The following is a 16442-nucleotide window of genomic DNA, read 5'->3' on the forward strand; positions in this document are numbered from 1 at the left end:
AAACAACGCGTGGTCCAGCTGGGTGGCCAGAGCAATTATGTCTCCCAGTTGTCTGATCTTCCCTCTGGGTTATTTCTGAGCTGGAGAGCTAAAAGTGTGCAGCAACATACTCACATGGTTGCCACATCTCTGCTCACCCCAGCAGAGCACGTGGTGGGGACCTGTTTTGGAGCACCATCAGTGGGATGGGATGGGCATGCGACCACCCCATGGGTACCGCTCTGGGATGCCCACCAGTGCATGCTGCAATCTGCTGTAGGTGCTCCTGAATGTTTGGGTCCTGCAAGAAAAGCTGTAATTAGCTGTCTAGACAAAAACCCTAACTTCCCACAGGGTCTTGAAACTTGATTCTTATGTTGGCTTCTTTTGTACTGCAAGAGTCCACGTGCCCACCTCCTCCAAACACCGCAATGCTTTTTCCATTATAAAATCGAAACGTCCCTGCAAAACCCCAATGTTAGCTTGCTTTAGTCTCATCGATAATTGTTGAATAATTAAAAAAGAAACCCAAAGAATGTTGAGTGCTTCTTTCTCTGTCCTCTTCCTCCTGTTTACACAACACATTGATAAAATCATTAGTAGTCATTTAACATCTGATTTGCATGTTTGTTGTTGCTGTTGCTGTAATATTTTTGCCTTTTAAAATTCCAGAACTTGGCTTTTCAAGAGTGACGGAGGTTGTGTGGGAGAGAAGTTTGCATCCTTGCCAGGGCCCCAAGGATATGCTTTATATCTGGACTAAAATCTCCCCCACCATCAAGGCTCGTGTTGCAGCTACCATCATTTCTACTTTGTTGTTGTGTACTACCTTCTATTTTTGTTATCATGTATGACCTTAGTTGAGCAATATCACTCTAACGCAGAGAGTGCTTTCCTTCTTTTCCTACTGGAAAACTGCACTTAGTAATTTTACTGCAAATGTCTTTCCTGCACTTGAGATCTGTGAACTGGGACCATATTTCTTACATTACCCAGAATTTCACTGTGTGGCCAGTAACAAACTAAGAGGAGAGGATATAGGACTCAAACACTGTGACTCTGAGGAGTTCCTGCTTGCTCTTTGTTCCAGGTACCTGGATGGTGCAGTGGCCTACTTGCCAGAGACATAGCTTAATCAGCTGATGACACAATGGCTTTTATTTCATATAGTGATACCAATTATTTTCAAGCCCTGTGACAAATCTTGCTGACCCAACCACAACCCAGAGAGGAGAGGAACTCTTGGAAAGGAACTGCATCACAGAAAAGCTGCACAAACTCCAAAAAGCCCCTCAGGAACCTGACTGAAAGCCATCTAAAAGCCTGGTACAAGCAGAGAACCTTCCCAGGAATCCCTTCAGGACAGCAATCTTTCTTAGGAGGATTACACTAAACCACTTACTCAGCTCTACCAGGCTTCGTGGTACAGCACTGTGCCAGTCCTCACCCAGGAGATAAACACCTCCTGGAATGGGAAGCCAGTGCAATGTGAGTACGCTGTGTGTAATCAAATCTGCAGTAAAACAATGCTGCCAATGCCTTTTATGTCCTGTTACAGATCAATCTTGCAGCTGCTTCTCAAGCAGAGATGTTAACTCAGGTGACTGGCTTGCATCTGAACAAGACACAGTCAGACGCCCACAGAAGACCAGCTCAGGAGCTCTCCGAAACAAATCCAGCTGCACGGCCAGCAGTCACAGCAGAGGTCCTCTGCCGCTGTCACTTCTTGGCACACGACAGGCTGAAAGGTCCCAGCTATGCTCTCCCAAGCAGGGTTACCCTGACAAGGTGGAGATCCCATCCCTTTTCGTCGTAGTGGGGTCTGGTCGTTTTCAGCCAAGCCTGAAAAATCTCACCCTTCATTTTATTATTCAAAACATTTTCAGTTTTGTGGAGGAGGGTTTGCTGATATTTCAGAAAGGAGAAGACAACTGCTTCGTGATCTTGTAACTAGGGAGCAAATGAGAGCTCGTCACCAAATGGGAAAGGATTGCGAGGGAGTTGCACACTTCCCACCTAACTCCTGTGTTTTTTGCATTACAATCCAGTAACTCAAACACGGCTTCTGCCATAGATCTTGTATCACGCTTATATCTTGTGATAATAAGGTGTTTTCCAGAAAACTCATCTTCTTGGGAGTCAGAGCAATATCTAAGACCCTCATGAGCTAATAGCAAGAGTAAAAGCATAGGCTTCTAGTGCACAGGACTGAAAAATGTAGGCAGCAGGAAGACTCAGAATTCAGAAACACGCCACCCATCAAAAACCACCCATCTTGAAATTTTGGCTTTTCTTTATTGCTTTTAGAGGGTGTAGCCGTGGGCTTTTTATTGCTTGGGCTCCATCCCCCATTGCAGTGAGCGATGAGGGGATTATGCAGGGAAGTTGATTACAATGAGTAGTAATCAACTTCCCTGCACACTGCCTTGAGAAAGAAAATGAGTGATTGTCCCATGTGGGGGAAATTAGCCTGTAAAGGTAATGCTTCCAGTTCCTTACACCGTAAGGCCAGGCACAACCACAGAACCAAGCAGCTGTTCTGGTCAAACTACGCTTGAGGTGTGTGGGTGGCAGTGGAGCAGAGAGCCTGCTCACTTCAGGCTCACGTCAGTGCTTCGCCTGAGCAGCAGTCACAGGCTCTTTCTCAGGCAGCTCACCTCCTTTGGAGAAATCCCGCCCAGCTCTGAACCTTGTTCCTTGCAGCATGCTCCCTTTTGCTTTGCACTGCCTCCATCAGCTGAGTGTCCAGAAAAGAGCTGTCAGGAATAGGCACTGGAATCTGGGCACTCCAGCCAGCATTCACACTGCTTTCTGACAGAAAACAGGGCTTTAGAAGACCAACAGGGTGCCTCAAATATTTCTATTTGAAGCAACAGAAATTAAATAAAAACCCCAGCTGTAGATAAGTTCTTTATCAAGTTCACCATCAGTGCTGAATATGCTCTTTTCTAGGGAGCTATTTTTGTCTTCAGGAAAATTTAAGAGAAGAAACATGAGGCCTGTTAAATAAAGCTTTTCTATCCAATTGTGAAATTGTCTGTGATTTCTTTTGGTGATGTAAAGCCGTGCTGGACTGGTTCCAAACTCAATTATGAGGAGACAATTGTTAACACTCACCTTGGAAGTAATTAATCTTATCTAAGAGTTTAATTGTAAAATGCATGAAATGATAATATGCTAAACTTAAGGGTACTTCATTTGCTGCTGAATGCTGCTAATAGGATAGGATTTGTGTCACCTTATTGATCTCTGTTTACACAATAACACTGAGTAGACAAGCTCACGGAAAGGACCACATTTCCTTTGATAAGTGCTGTGCCAACTACCTCCCAACAGCCTGACAAGAGGGAGGAAGGGAATGGAGTTGCTCCCTTTGATTCAGAGGTGTGGGTTGTGCAAAGGTCTCCTCTTCATTTAAGACAGAATATTTGCAGGCTATATCCTCCCCTTCGATATTCTCCCTCGAGGAAGAGAGCCCATCAGGGCAGAGAAGACCAGGGTTCCATTTTCTTAGCCCTGGACACATGCACCTCCTGTTGGCATTGCTCTGTCTCTCCAGAAGACAAGCACATAGGAAATTAATTATTTTTTTCCTCATAACATGACTTCTTTGCCAGCTCAGTTTCCCAAACCACCTCACTTTCCAGCCTCACCAACACTACTGCTGGCTCCAAGGAGGGAAGAACACTAGAGCAGCCTTGGCACACCTCTGCTGTAAGATGATGCGAAGCTGGTGTCTCATTGCTGAGTCTGTGAAGGCTGTGCCCATTTTGGGCACTCAGACACCCCAGGATGGAGATGAGGAGCTCCTCAGGAGGAAGGGCTGCATTGCCTTGCATGCACGGGTGAGCCAAGCACACAAATCAGAGGCCAGCATTGCTCCAGCTAGCAAACAGAGGGGAGAGAGCTGGTCAGTTGCTTCTAATTGAGCTGTGGGGGATGTAGGAAAAAAACTGCAGGGGAAGTCCATTCATTCGCACACATTCATTCTCTCTCTGCCCCCTCCCTCTCCCGAGAAAGTAAATGCCACATCTTTTGTATTTCTTAAAATATCCCTTGTTAACGTAATGAGGCCATTGACAGTAACCTCAAGTCAGCATCTGAGGGTGATTCTGACAATTCAGCAGCATCCTCGCTGCTCCAAGGAATTGGAAAACACAAGCAGTGCGGAAAACACAAACATCAGCGCAGAGCAAACACATCTGATGTACCAGAGCAGCAACAAAGAGCCTCCAGAGACCGCAGGGAGAGCACCTATTTGTTGGGGAGAGCAAACCCGGGGGATGTAATGAACAGGCAAAGCATGGCTCGGCTTCTTGGGATTCAGAAAGTAATTAAAGGAGGCACAAGTCAGCAGAGCAGAATATTACACTGTGACTTCATTACAGCCATCAGCACTCCCCCCCTGCTGAGAAGCCTTCTCTTTCCCTCTCCCCCCGCCCCCTGGCACATTTTATTACCAAAACCCAGGGACATCGCACATAATGGAGAAGTTCATTTTGAAACTTTCTCAAAACGCAACTTGGAAGCTTAGACTTTCTACGCGGGAAGCATAGGGGAAATAGAGAACATCAAGTAAGAAGGAGGTTACGCAGACAGTGAGATGAAACGAAACTACAGCTGCAAAATTTGATGGATTTTTATGGCTGGGGAAGCCCACAGCATAGGCGGCGTCATGAAACCCACCACACGGTTACATCAGTACACATCTGCCACCAGCTCTACTGAAACCAGGCCAGATAGCTGGCACTAACACGGCTCTGTCCTGAGTTCAAAACAACTGCTTATTTTAAATATCGATAAAAGAAAAACTTGTCTAGGGTAGGCTGCCACAATATACTGATTGGAGCGGCTCGTACCTGACATTAAAGGACATGCAGGGCTAAAGGCTGGCTTTCAAGCAAGCATGGCTGTGTGTGCTCACATCTCAGGGTCCCTGGAGGTGGATTTGTGGCAGGAGACCTTGTTCTCTCCCATTTGCTTTTTAATTTTCTTTTGTAGCTAGACATCCTGTGTGTGGCCAAAAGCAGACAGAAATTGTCATGAGGAGGAGTGAGCTCACGGCACTTCTCAGCAGGCAGGGTACCCGGGCACTGCAGCAGCGCGTTGGCATTGCTGCAGCAACCAGGGTATTAGGGGAATTTTCCAGAATGATGCAGTATGGAGAACAGCAGGCTTGTCTATGCCGCCTTGCAAGGCCAGCACCACATGGCCCAGTACATCATCCCAGACAGGGCCAGACCCTCTTTGTAAGCTTACGTTTCCAGAAAGGAGGAAGAGATCAAAGCCGTGGGAGTACTTTTAAATACCAGAACTGCCTTACTCTGTTCTGCTGAACGAGAGAGAGACTTCATGGGAGAATAAATTGCTTTTATGTCAAGACAGTAACCTTGCACCGCCTCCACCCCATTCCCAGCCATACTGACCTTCATTACACCTTGGTTCTTTTAGCACATCTGGCTGTAAATTAGGACAAACGGGTTACGCCCTTTCCTTCTCCTTTAAGGCAGTGCATTACAGCAGGGCTGTTGGCACACAAAAGCTTTTGCCCTTTCTGTTTCCCTCCCTTGATAATGAGCCATCTATTAAGGAGGCAGATGCAGTTTTAGCTGGTGGTATCTTATGTAATTATGTGGGTGAACAACAGAGACAGAGAGAACAGAAGATGGTGGAAGCGAGGAAAACCAAAACCAGCACAATTCCCAGAGCCCTTAGCACTGCAGCATCACCAGTGCCCTTCCCTTTCGTTGCACCCCTGCTGCTGAAGCCTACAAGAAAAGGTTTGCTCCTCCCAGCTCCCAAGCAGCTCTTTTCCATGACTCCAGTTTACCAGATCCACTTTAAGTAAGCTTCAAATCCAGCTTATCCCACCAGTGTCAAGTTCTTACATCAACAAGCTTGGGCCTGGGCTCCCAGAGGAACTGGGTTTTCTTTGAGATGTGTGTGCCTCACCAGTCTCCCACTAACTGCCAGCCAGGTCACATCTTTCCACTCACTTGATTTCTTTGGTATAACATTCACCAGCTATTTGCTTGCTGTTCCTTAGCTTGTGCCTGTACCGACCTGGATTTCCAGATGCTCTCCTGTCAAAACTGGCATGACCAAGGCAGCCTTCCTTACTCGGCTAGGAAATTTCCAAAGAAATCTTCTGAACAGAAAAGCAGTAATCCTTGTACCATACAGGGAACATCAAGCCTGTAGTAAACAGAAAAATCTAAAAACTTTCTCCAGACCTTGGGGAAGTACGGGTAGAGCAAACAGTCACAGGTGGCAGCTGGACTTGAGTCCCAAATAACATTTTAGCTCAGTCCAGATCTGTGGTTTGTTCTGCAGGGGCATGCAAAACTGCCTCAAGTCTCATTTAAAAGGTAAGTTTGGTCTTGTGACGAATATAAAAGGTGTTGGGTTAAACTTGGGACAAACAGTTATTGATCTTACCGTTTTATATTGTTAGTTTTACTCTAGTTACTCACCCATCCCTGCCCTAAAGCTGACATAAGCTTGGTTCACAGACCTCCCCTGTGGGATCCACTTGTAGTTGCTCTACCTCCTCCTCTGCCCTCCTTAAATCTTACCTAATGATAATTACCAGGGGACTGGGACATTTAATTTGCCTGACAACAGCACCCACCTCAAGGAATGAAATAACGCTTTGAGGCTGGACACAAATGTACTTGACACGAAGATATCACGGTTTTCCCCACGTGACAGTCATTGCGAAGCCTGTGCACAACATGAAGAAACAGAGGCAGGAGAAAAAAAGTGCCCTGTGGGGTGAGGCTGTCTATTAACCCGATAACTAGCAGGTTTTCCATGAAAGATATTTTAGGACTACTGCACATGGCTGAGAAGAAGTCCTGCTATTTTTATATTACAGATTGGAAATGTAGGCACAGATATGAGAAATTATTTGCACAAGGTTGCACAAGACCTTGGTGGCAGAGCCACAGACCCTCTCTCCATTGCATCTAGCTCTTGGTGCTTTACCTACAAGGTCTCCCCTCTTACTAGAAGGCTGTGAAGCCAAAGAAAGTTCAGAGAGGGAGGATTTGCCTGCACAGGCATGCCAGGAGCGCTTCACCCAGACTTTCAGACAGAAGCTGGAGATCCTATGTGGACATGCTGTCTCTGGCCTGAGACTATATCCGAGTCCACAGCCCCAAGAAAACAGCTGCTCTCCTGGGAAGTTCAACCAGAGAGCTCTTATACTGCCTCTTCTACAGCAAAAGTGGGTACTCTCATTTCCCTGTTGCATAGCCACAGACAGCCTTTACATCAAAGGCGGCTGTGTCTCCCTGTTCTCCTCGTTTTTATTTCATGCTGGTGAAAAACACTGGCCTGATTGTCCTGGCCTGTACTCACCTGCATGCTGGAGCGATGAGACCTCTCCTTCACCTTGCCTGGCCAGCGCACCTGCACCAGGACGTACTGGGAGCAGCTCAAGGGCTGGAGGAGCAGTTTAGTTTCCATCGTTCACTCCCACGTTGGTCTCTCAATCAAAAAGGCGAAGAAAAGCCTGCCAAGTAGGAGAGGTCAGGGAGCCTGGCGAGCGCTCGTCTAACCGGGTTTGCTGTGACACTGCACTTGTAACCCACAGGTCAGCGAACACGCTGCTGCTGCTGCTGCTGGTCCAGGGGTGGTTTTCCTCCTGCCAAACTGATCTCGGTTTATGTTGGTAATCTTTGTGCTGAATCCGCATTTAGTTACGTGCTACAGAGTCTTTGCTCCTAATTTCTTGCACGGCTGACTCCTTTGCCCACCGTACTAGAAGCTGATCCGTGCCCAAAATGTGAAAGAGAATCATGCAGAAGGCAGAACGACACTGGGCAAATTAGCTCAGGATCCTGTAAATAAAGACCACATGTGAATGAATATTCACAAAAGCTGCTGAATTAATGTATCATGGACAACTTTAATCATCCTTGCAATGCTAGAATACCTTAAGGTCAGCTTTTGGATAAAATTTAAATAGGTACACAGAACACAGAGATGAAAGTTTGCTGATCTTTAAAAGGGATAGGCTATAAATATATTTTAAGACCCATGAAAGCATTCAGTGAAGACATCAAATTATATTTATCCCTCAAACTCACCACAAAATGGTTACAGACTTTTTTTTTTTTTTTTTTCTCCTTTGAAAAACAATAGGAAACAAACTGGTTTATCTTACCATACCTGCTGTAAATACCTTTATGGCAAGGTAATTGCTAAGTGCATTGTGTTGAACAATTCGTTACTTTGTTAGAGAAACATTTGTCATGCCCTTTAGAGATGGCAGAAGAAAATTCCCCTGTGACCTTTGGAAAATGCAATCAGTGTCATTACTCAGAAGTTGAAGTCGGTAAGTTTGTTTTTAAACTTAGAAAGGGTTTCCCATGCCTCCTGAAAAAAAAGACACAATCTGCACTTCCACAGAAATGGAGCCGATCTTACTTATTCCAGCCCTTTTAGACCATTAATGATTTGTGCCTAACTAGCTGGTAGGTGATTCACTGATTAAAGCACCGTGGGTTCCCTGTCCTATGTGCAGCCCTGTGCCTGTCATCGCAGAAGTACAGGACATAACACCGTGGGCTGCCTGTACTGGAGGGAAGATCGTGAGCCTGATTGTGTGATACAAACAAAGGCAGAGCCATTATCAGACGCTGCCTCGCCAGGCTGCATGAAAAAACCGCCTCTGCACAATTGCATAATGCCCTCAGATGTTCCCAGCAGTGCCACAGCAGGCCCATGGGGCTGGCGCTCGGACAGGGAGGAAGCTGGATCTCCTCCCTCCCTCCCTCCCAGCATGGGAAAGCTCAGGAGAGCTGTTGTGTAGGCAAAAACCCCTCACTTATCTCCTGGGAAAGAGCCGTGCTGCTCTGGAGTGACGTCTGACGCACAGAGCTGCGGTGATGGATCAGAGGGAGCCCAGCACCGCGGCAAGCACACGCTGCGTGTGTCACATCCCCTTCCCCGAGCCTCTGCTCGTCTCGTTCGCTGGGACAGGAGGTGCACGTACCCTGCTTTTGATCAGTTCCTACGCATTACGATAGGAAACTATTTAAGCGAAGAGGCAAACACTGTAAATACAAAGCTTCTGTATATGGAAAGCCCCATCTCACACTGAGTGTCAGAGGTGCAGTTTAACAAGGCAGTGAGGTGAGGCGGTGCCTTGCTCTTTGCTGCTCACAGGCAGGTGAGTTATCCACAACCACACCAGGCAGGGATGGGAATAAAAGGGGGGATAGATTGTCAGACTTCAGCATGTGGCTGAAATCCCCAAGCAGCTGAAATTCCCAGCAGAACAGCAAATGGTGACTTTCTCAGTTGGCTTTGAGTGGGCTCAACTTCACCACAAGTCAACGTGGCTGTGGTCAGCAGCGTGTGTGACCTACCGGCTTTCATTTCACTTGCCTGGGAGCCCATCTGCTCGGGATGCCTCCTCCTCGGCTGCTGCTGGTGGCACCAGAGATTTACAAGGCAGCAGGGAGCATTTCCTAATATCAGTGGGGCGTAGCTTTCCAGCGTGACTGATTGTGCTATTAACTGTGGCAAAGGGAAGAGCACAAGTGGGCAGGGGAGGGAGAGTGCTTCCAGGCCTGGAGTTGAACGGCAAGTGATATGAAATAGTTCTACGTATGCAAAACAAATGTTTGAAGCTTGCAGGGATATTGCTACAGACGGCGCAGTGTTCATTAGAAAAGGGGAAAGCTGTTTGGAAAAATGGATCCTAACACAGGAAAAAATGAGATCTAGGTAAACATGATAGAAAGGAGCTGGGAGCTATGGAGTTAGAGTTGCAGGAGCGTTTCAAACTAAAGACTGTGGGAAGGAAGAAATATGGAAGAACACTCCATTTGGTTGAAGCTTTTATATCTCTGTGTTAAGAAAAAAGGTAGGACAGTACAACGGAGCTGAAGTAAAAAAACAGAGAAGACAAGTCTCTGTAAATGAAGCCCCAATTAAGTAAGCCCCTTAAGCAAGCCCCTTCGTCCTGCTGAATCTGTATGTGATTCACCAGGTATGTCAGAGCAACTCATTTTCAGGCAACTTAAATGTCTCATTTTTGAGCAATTAGAGAATCTGCAGGAAGAGGATAAATTATACTCGAGTTCATCCCATCTGGCAGGCAGAATCTGTTGTAAGACGTAGCTAAGGAAGAATCACCTCTTCTTGTCAGAAATATGTCAAACACAATGTTTACCTTTAAGAAGGGGAACCACATAAAATGTGGAAATTCATTGAAGTGAGAAGCTAAAAACAGTAAAGCACCCGAAGATGATATAATGTTGTTTAAAGATGCTGTACCGCAGGCCCAGCATCAAATAAAAATATGCAAAGGAAAAGAAAAAGTAAGCTAATGTGATTAAAGCGTGTAACACTGCTGAGATGTAAAAAGAAGAATGGGGGGTTAAGGAAGATGGAAAAGAACATGCAGCCTGATGAAGTGGATATTAAACTATAATAAAGTACAAGCAGATGAAAAACAACTTGCTGAGGGCATAAAACTGAACGATGAGAATTTTTCAAGCACAGCAAAAGCAGGAGGCCTGCTGGAGAGATGGTGGCATGCATGGATCATCCATATGTAAAACGAGTAAGATAAGGCCATAGCAGAAAATCAAAATGAGTTCCTTGTGTTGGAGTTCCTGGAGGAACTTCCACACTCTTTAAGGAGGAATGGTTTTAAGGTATATTTTTACTACTCCTTCAGCTGAAGCAGGCTGAGATTTCAAATAAAAATGTAAAAAAATAAAATAAAAACTCCTTAGTCAGGGTCCCCTGCCCCCTTCTTTGTGTTGGCGCTGGTCTTTGCCTGATCCCACGGTGGGTTGGCTCTGGCAGCCCCAAGGAGTCACTGAGGGGACGGGGGATGCTGCCCACAGCCTGTGGTCCCAGGAGGCACGGGCAGGTTCCCCAGCTTTCCCGGGGAGAAGTATGATGAGGGACTTCCAGGACCAGGGGATGTGGAGGGAAAAGCCAGCAGCTGGAAGCTCAGCTCAACATGCAGCAACAAAATGAGGTTCTGAAGGAGCTGTGATTGGGGCTGAGACCTTGGACAGAAATAAATATGGTTCTGGGTCTCCTCTGTGCCAGAAAATGGGCATGTGCTGGAGGAACTCCAGGACTATGCCATAAACATACCTGGGTGCAGAGCTGCATGCAGGAGCCAACAAATCTCCCCTGGGTGACCACAGAACCAGCGCAACCCGTCAGGTTTCCTCACCACACTATGCCTGGTAGCACTCAGTGGGCACGAGGTGCAAGGTGTTGAGGATGAGAATAAGCCATTTATGAGTTGTATGGTTCAGAGACAAAGGAGCTGGATGTTCGTCAGCCCACTGGGATGATTCATGGAGGTTGGTAAGGGCTGGTATTCTTTACCTGATACAAAACTGACACGAAGCAAAACATTTACTCTTTGTGCCTCACTGAACCCCTATATAAATTAAGATAATGACCACCTCACGGGGTTGCTTCAAGAATTAACTGATACGGCCAAAGCCTTGACATTCTCAGATGCACATACAAATTATTTAACCAGCTTTTAAGCAGTTCTCTTTTAAATGTGAAACAGACACTGTTACGTCAAGGTCCTTTCAATTGGGTATGTGACGGAGATGAAAGAGAGGGTCTGGAGCTGATCATCTTCAAAGTGGGAGCACCTGGGGTGGCTGCTCAGCGCGGATGCCAATCACCAGACAGGCACTGGAAATTCAAAACATTCCAGCTGGTGATTTGTTACATCAACCTTTTTCATCTGAGCTAGATCAGGCTGTGAATCAATATGGCACAGACTTCCTGCGATGGACAGAGCCATGCTGCGGTCATTAACGTAGGGGCATACTGGAGCTGTATCCTCCTTTCTCAACAGTTCTGCTTATTCAATAATTAAGTAATTTAAGTAATTTAAAAACTTTCAATGATCCCGTAACCATCTCCCACAAGCAATTACATTTACCCATGTATTGTCAGGTCTTAGTTCCACAAGCAGTTTTTTTTTATGACCATTTCTATTTTTTAATGGTTTCTCTCCAAAACTTTATCTGGAACCATGTTGTACTGTACGAAGAAGAAAGGGAGACTTTAAACTTTATCCAGACCCAAGAATAGGGTTCTCTGAAACCAAGCACAGCCAGCAATACAGATAGATAATTTTCACAATATCTGACATGCTAACCCTAATTAAAACAAAATTTAATGACAATAATGAGCCCTTGAAGATTGCACCTTTTCCCTAAATTTGGTTATTTAGGATTTCCTAGTCATATGAGTCTTCCACTTGATTGAAAATTCAAGCATTCCTCTTCTTCTAAAAACATCACCATAGTGTGAGGGCACTAGAGACTTCTCAGGGAGATGTGGTTGGAAAACCTCTCTCCTATCTGTCCCAGCCAAGCTCCTGAGCCACAAATGGAGGGCAGGCAAGGTCAGTGTCCAGATTCTTCTTAGTGAAGATGGAAATCTTGGCAAGTGCTTTGGACACACTGGGTACTTTTTTCCTTACATCCTACCTGAAATATCACATGACCCACTCATGCCATATGGTCTCACAAACAAGCTTAAGGTTTAGACTGTTGTTGTTTTTTAAATCAGACCTTAGGTCACCAACCATTAGGCTTTAGGCACTTTGAAGCTCAGGCATGTAATTAAATCCAGTTAAATAAAGGCCCATCTTGCTTTTACACCATCTTGAACGCTGACCTGCAATAAGCTGATGTTGTGTTCGCACTTTTCAGCACTCTGCAGTGGAGATCAAAACCATCCCATTTTTCACACTGGGATTAATAAGTGACTCCCAGTTAATTGAACTTCTCAACTTCCATGATAGTGATACATTCAACATTCTCATTTCCAAATATTTTAGCCACTTTTAATGTTGCCATAACTGCGGTCTCAGATCAGTCTCACAGTCTCAAATGCCTCCATAGCCACCGCATCTCTGTGACCAACAGCTGCTCTTTGGCCAAGTGCATAAATGGGAATCTCAGGGCCAGAGAGAACACAAGTCCCAGACAGCTTCCAGCACTTGGGAGTCCCCAGCAGCCAGCTCAGTCACTGGACCAACGTTTCTTTCCCATTTTCCCTCTAGTAAAAGGTATGGGCTAAATCCCATGTACACCTACGAGCGTCTTACCACAAGACTTCGTAGACCTTCTACTGACTTCAGCAAACTTGGCTCAAACTTAATTGCTCCTGCCAACCTTCCTGTGTTCCTGGACTTCACAGGGTAATTGTTAAGGACAGAAATACATCCGTTGTTTACTCTAGAAACTGGAGAGCTGCTTTAACCTCTGGCTAAAAACAGGTGCATTTTCCTATCAGGTTCGTGAGTCACTCATCCCAGCACAGACTGGTGAGCTTGGAAAGCCCAGTGGTCACAGAACAACAGGAAAGGATGACTTTTTAATTGAATGGTGGCAAATTTCATCATCCGGCTTTCCTGGGTGGCTTTTTTCTTTTTAAGTCATGTTAAATCATTGGTTTAACACAGCTCAGGCCTGTTCCTTGTAAATTCCTTTTCTGTGTGGTATTTCAGCATCATATCCAGTTTGGGATGGAAAACACTACTATTGTTAGATTCCTAGGGGAAATAGCAGGTGTAATGTGTGACCACATAAACAGTGTAGGCAATTAATACTGCTGTAATATATTTTGTGTTTGGTCCAGCATAATCAGACCTTTCAGCACAGGGACTTGTATTTTTTTTTTTTTTTTTTTTTAATTTTTCTGTGAAAACAAAGTGTTCTGTTTCTTCAGAACTGTTTTCACAGAAAACAGCATTGTTTCTCACATACCGCATGGCCAAGAACAGCCAAGGAATTCTTAAAAGGTGACCTTCAAAGGTGACTTCTTTCTGATGAATTAAAAAAAAAAAAAAAAAAGCAATACCTTTCCACTCCAATTTTAACACTAGAAATTCAGGTCTGATTGCCCTGTTTTTCCACAGCTGAAGGCTCATGAAAACATCCACAGGAGCTGCTCTGGGGATATTTCTCCACTGCACAGTAACTAACATTTTGACTCAAACCAAACTCAGTGGCTCTTGTTATACACACAGGAGAAATGTCTGACCTGGCCAAGGTGTGCTCCCAGTCCCGGCCAGCTTACGTGGTTGACTGCTGAGGACAGGTAGGACTAGAGTCCACCTGTTTTGCACTGTGATTGCAGACAAGAAAATTAAATAACAAACAAAAAAAAATATTATTTTTTTTTTGTTCTCCAGTGCACCTCCCCTAGTTTCCCTGTGGGAGCCAAGTAGCCTCTGAGCACAAGAAAAATGTGACTCCATGGCCAGAAACACTGCATCAACAGGGTCAAAGAAAGATGGGCAGGTGTGTGCTTGAGACTGGGTCAGGTTAACCATGCAGTGAAAATGAAGTCTGGTGGGGGAACTGATTTTTGCATTAAATCTCTGACAGTTTTGCTAGTGCCTCACTTAGTTAGGCGTCTTTGAAATAAAGAAGAGAGTCACCTGGCCCCTGAACGACAGGGATGTTCAAAGGAGTTCTCTCTGCATGTCGGTGTCCTCTGAGGAAGATCAGCAAATGAGTGGAGAAGGAAAGGCTTGATATTTTGGGGACTCAAAATGAAGTATCTGCAGTGTAATAGAGAAAAACATATATAAATCACTCTCAACAGAGCTAGAGAGAGAAGCACACACTGAACATCCCCCACCTAACAAAAAACAGTCTTCAAAGGCTTTTTTCTTTGCTTTATCTCATAAAGCACAAATATTTCCAGTTCCTGTCCGTCCCCACCCAATTCCACCCACGTCCTCCCACCTTGCCCCTTGTCAGGTTGCTTTGAGTGACACCAGCACCACTTAGGAAAACAACAGAAAGTCAATTACCCACCCACATCACTGTGGGGTTAATTTTTAACCTCTTCCAGCTGCTCATTCAGCTTGTGAAGACTCTTCCTCCAGTCGGGGATCAAGTGAGAGCTCTCCCATCCTGGCGGGCAGGACTCAGAGGCTCCCACAGGAAGACCACGTCCTCACCTCACAGCCCAAGCCCCACCAGGATGAGAGCAGGAGGCCTGCAGAAGCTGTCCCTGGAGGGCTGAGGGGAGAAATGTGGGAGGGATGATAAGTACAATGCACACACCTGAGAAAAGTGATGTAAATTTGGGTTGCTGTGAGGCTTTTTGGCCTACAGGAAAGGTGCCAGCGTCACAGCAAGCGGCACTCAGGTACACGTGTGCCCATGTGGCTATGGCAGGAGTTAAGAAGAAAAATTTACACCTCGATAAGAAACACTTTAGAGAAGTATGTGACGTTTTGTCAAGGCTCTTTCCGTAGTTACAGCCATGGACTCTTCAGTTATATTGAAAAGCAATTTTCTGTCAGTGTAGAGCTGACAGAAGAGGTACAACCAGTTCTGTGAAAAAAAAAAAAAAAGAAAAAAAAGAAAAAAAAAAGAAAAAAAATATTTAGAAGAGCCCCGAGTGCAAATAATTCTTACACAGGTGCAGCTTGAAACAGAACAGGACCAGGAAAGCACGATGAAAGAAGAGTTCAAAACAACGCTGGTGATGCCTGCAAGGCAGGCCTCAGCCTCCGGCCCTGCTTCCAGTGGCCAGCCTCATGCATGAGAGTAACCCTCACAGACAGATGAGGCTGGAAGGGGAGATCTTAACCATTAACCTATCTAAACAATAACCCCAGCACAGCCACCCCAAGTTGTATGAGCAGTCAAGAGCAAAATTCAGCCGTGAGTGAAACAGAAGCGGTAGCAGAACTGCGCTCAGACACAAGTGGCCGTATGTTTAACTTAAAAGTAATTACTCCGATCCCAGCTGTTTTCTATACCAGCACTAAGGACACCAGTTATGTTTTTAACCCTACCTGTTTATAGAAAATTAAATAGTGCTGCTATTGCAAATGCCCCCACCTCAGTGATGATTTAATCAAGGCTTCCCCATTCTCCTCCTCACTCCTGAGCCCTGTGGGATTAGACCACCTTTAGGGCAGCCACTACAACACGCCGTGCAAGCACAAACACAATTATTTCTGGTTTTCTGCCTAGAGGCCAGTTTTCTCAGAAGCTAGCTCAGTCTGCTCTGGGTCTGATTCGCTCCAGACGCCATGAACCAGATGTGAGAATCCACTTCTGCTTTCACCACCCTTGTTGTTAAACCAGCATGGTCACTCCTAAAGCAGAGAAAAGGGACCAGTCAAAAGCAGGGTGAAAAATGATCTTCCTGCCCTGCCAACACTGCAGACTTAAAGCTCCAAAGACTGGGAAGGTGATATTTCAGTATGTTTTCACAGCACAGAGGGAAAGGAGGTCAACAATAAAGGGAAATGTACCCTGCAGCTCTTACGGCACCCGTCCTTTAACATGCCTGCATTTCTGGGCCACCCAATAATAGCACAACATCGATGAGTGGAAGGCTGGGAATAGGATGGACAGCGTGTGGAGAAAGCAATGACGACAAAGGGAAAGCTGATGGGGGAGGAGGCCGGGACTGATTGC

The 16442-nt window shown here is 45.6% G+C and overlaps 1 long non-coding RNA gene across 3 annotated transcripts; it reads right to left on the minus strand.

Moving 5' to 3' along the window:
• Window positions 1-534: 534 nt before the first annotated feature.
• LOC309880447 lies at window positions 535-7454 on the minus strand. Of its 3 annotated transcripts, none has more exons than XR_014317973.1 (5): window positions 7342-7454; window positions 6611-6702; window positions 6043-6174; window positions 4839-4989; window positions 535-3864 (listed from the first exon to the last, which is right to left on the minus strand). It is a non-coding gene; the product is annotated as an uncharacterized lncRNA (long non-coding RNA). The 3 variants fall into 3 exon arrangements; XR_014317974.1 differs by having other exon boundaries at window positions 535-3526; window positions 3633-3864; window positions 4839-6174; XR_014317975.1 differs by having other exon boundaries at window positions 4839-6174.
• Between the last annotated feature and the right edge of the window lie 8988 nt (window positions 7455-16442).

The sequence above is a fragment of the Aythya marila genome (assembly GCF_965140915.1).
Source record: "Aythya marila genome assembly, chromosome: 7".
In the NCBI taxonomy this organism is placed as follows: Eukaryota; Metazoa; Chordata; class Aves; order Anseriformes; family Anatidae; genus Aythya; species Aythya marila.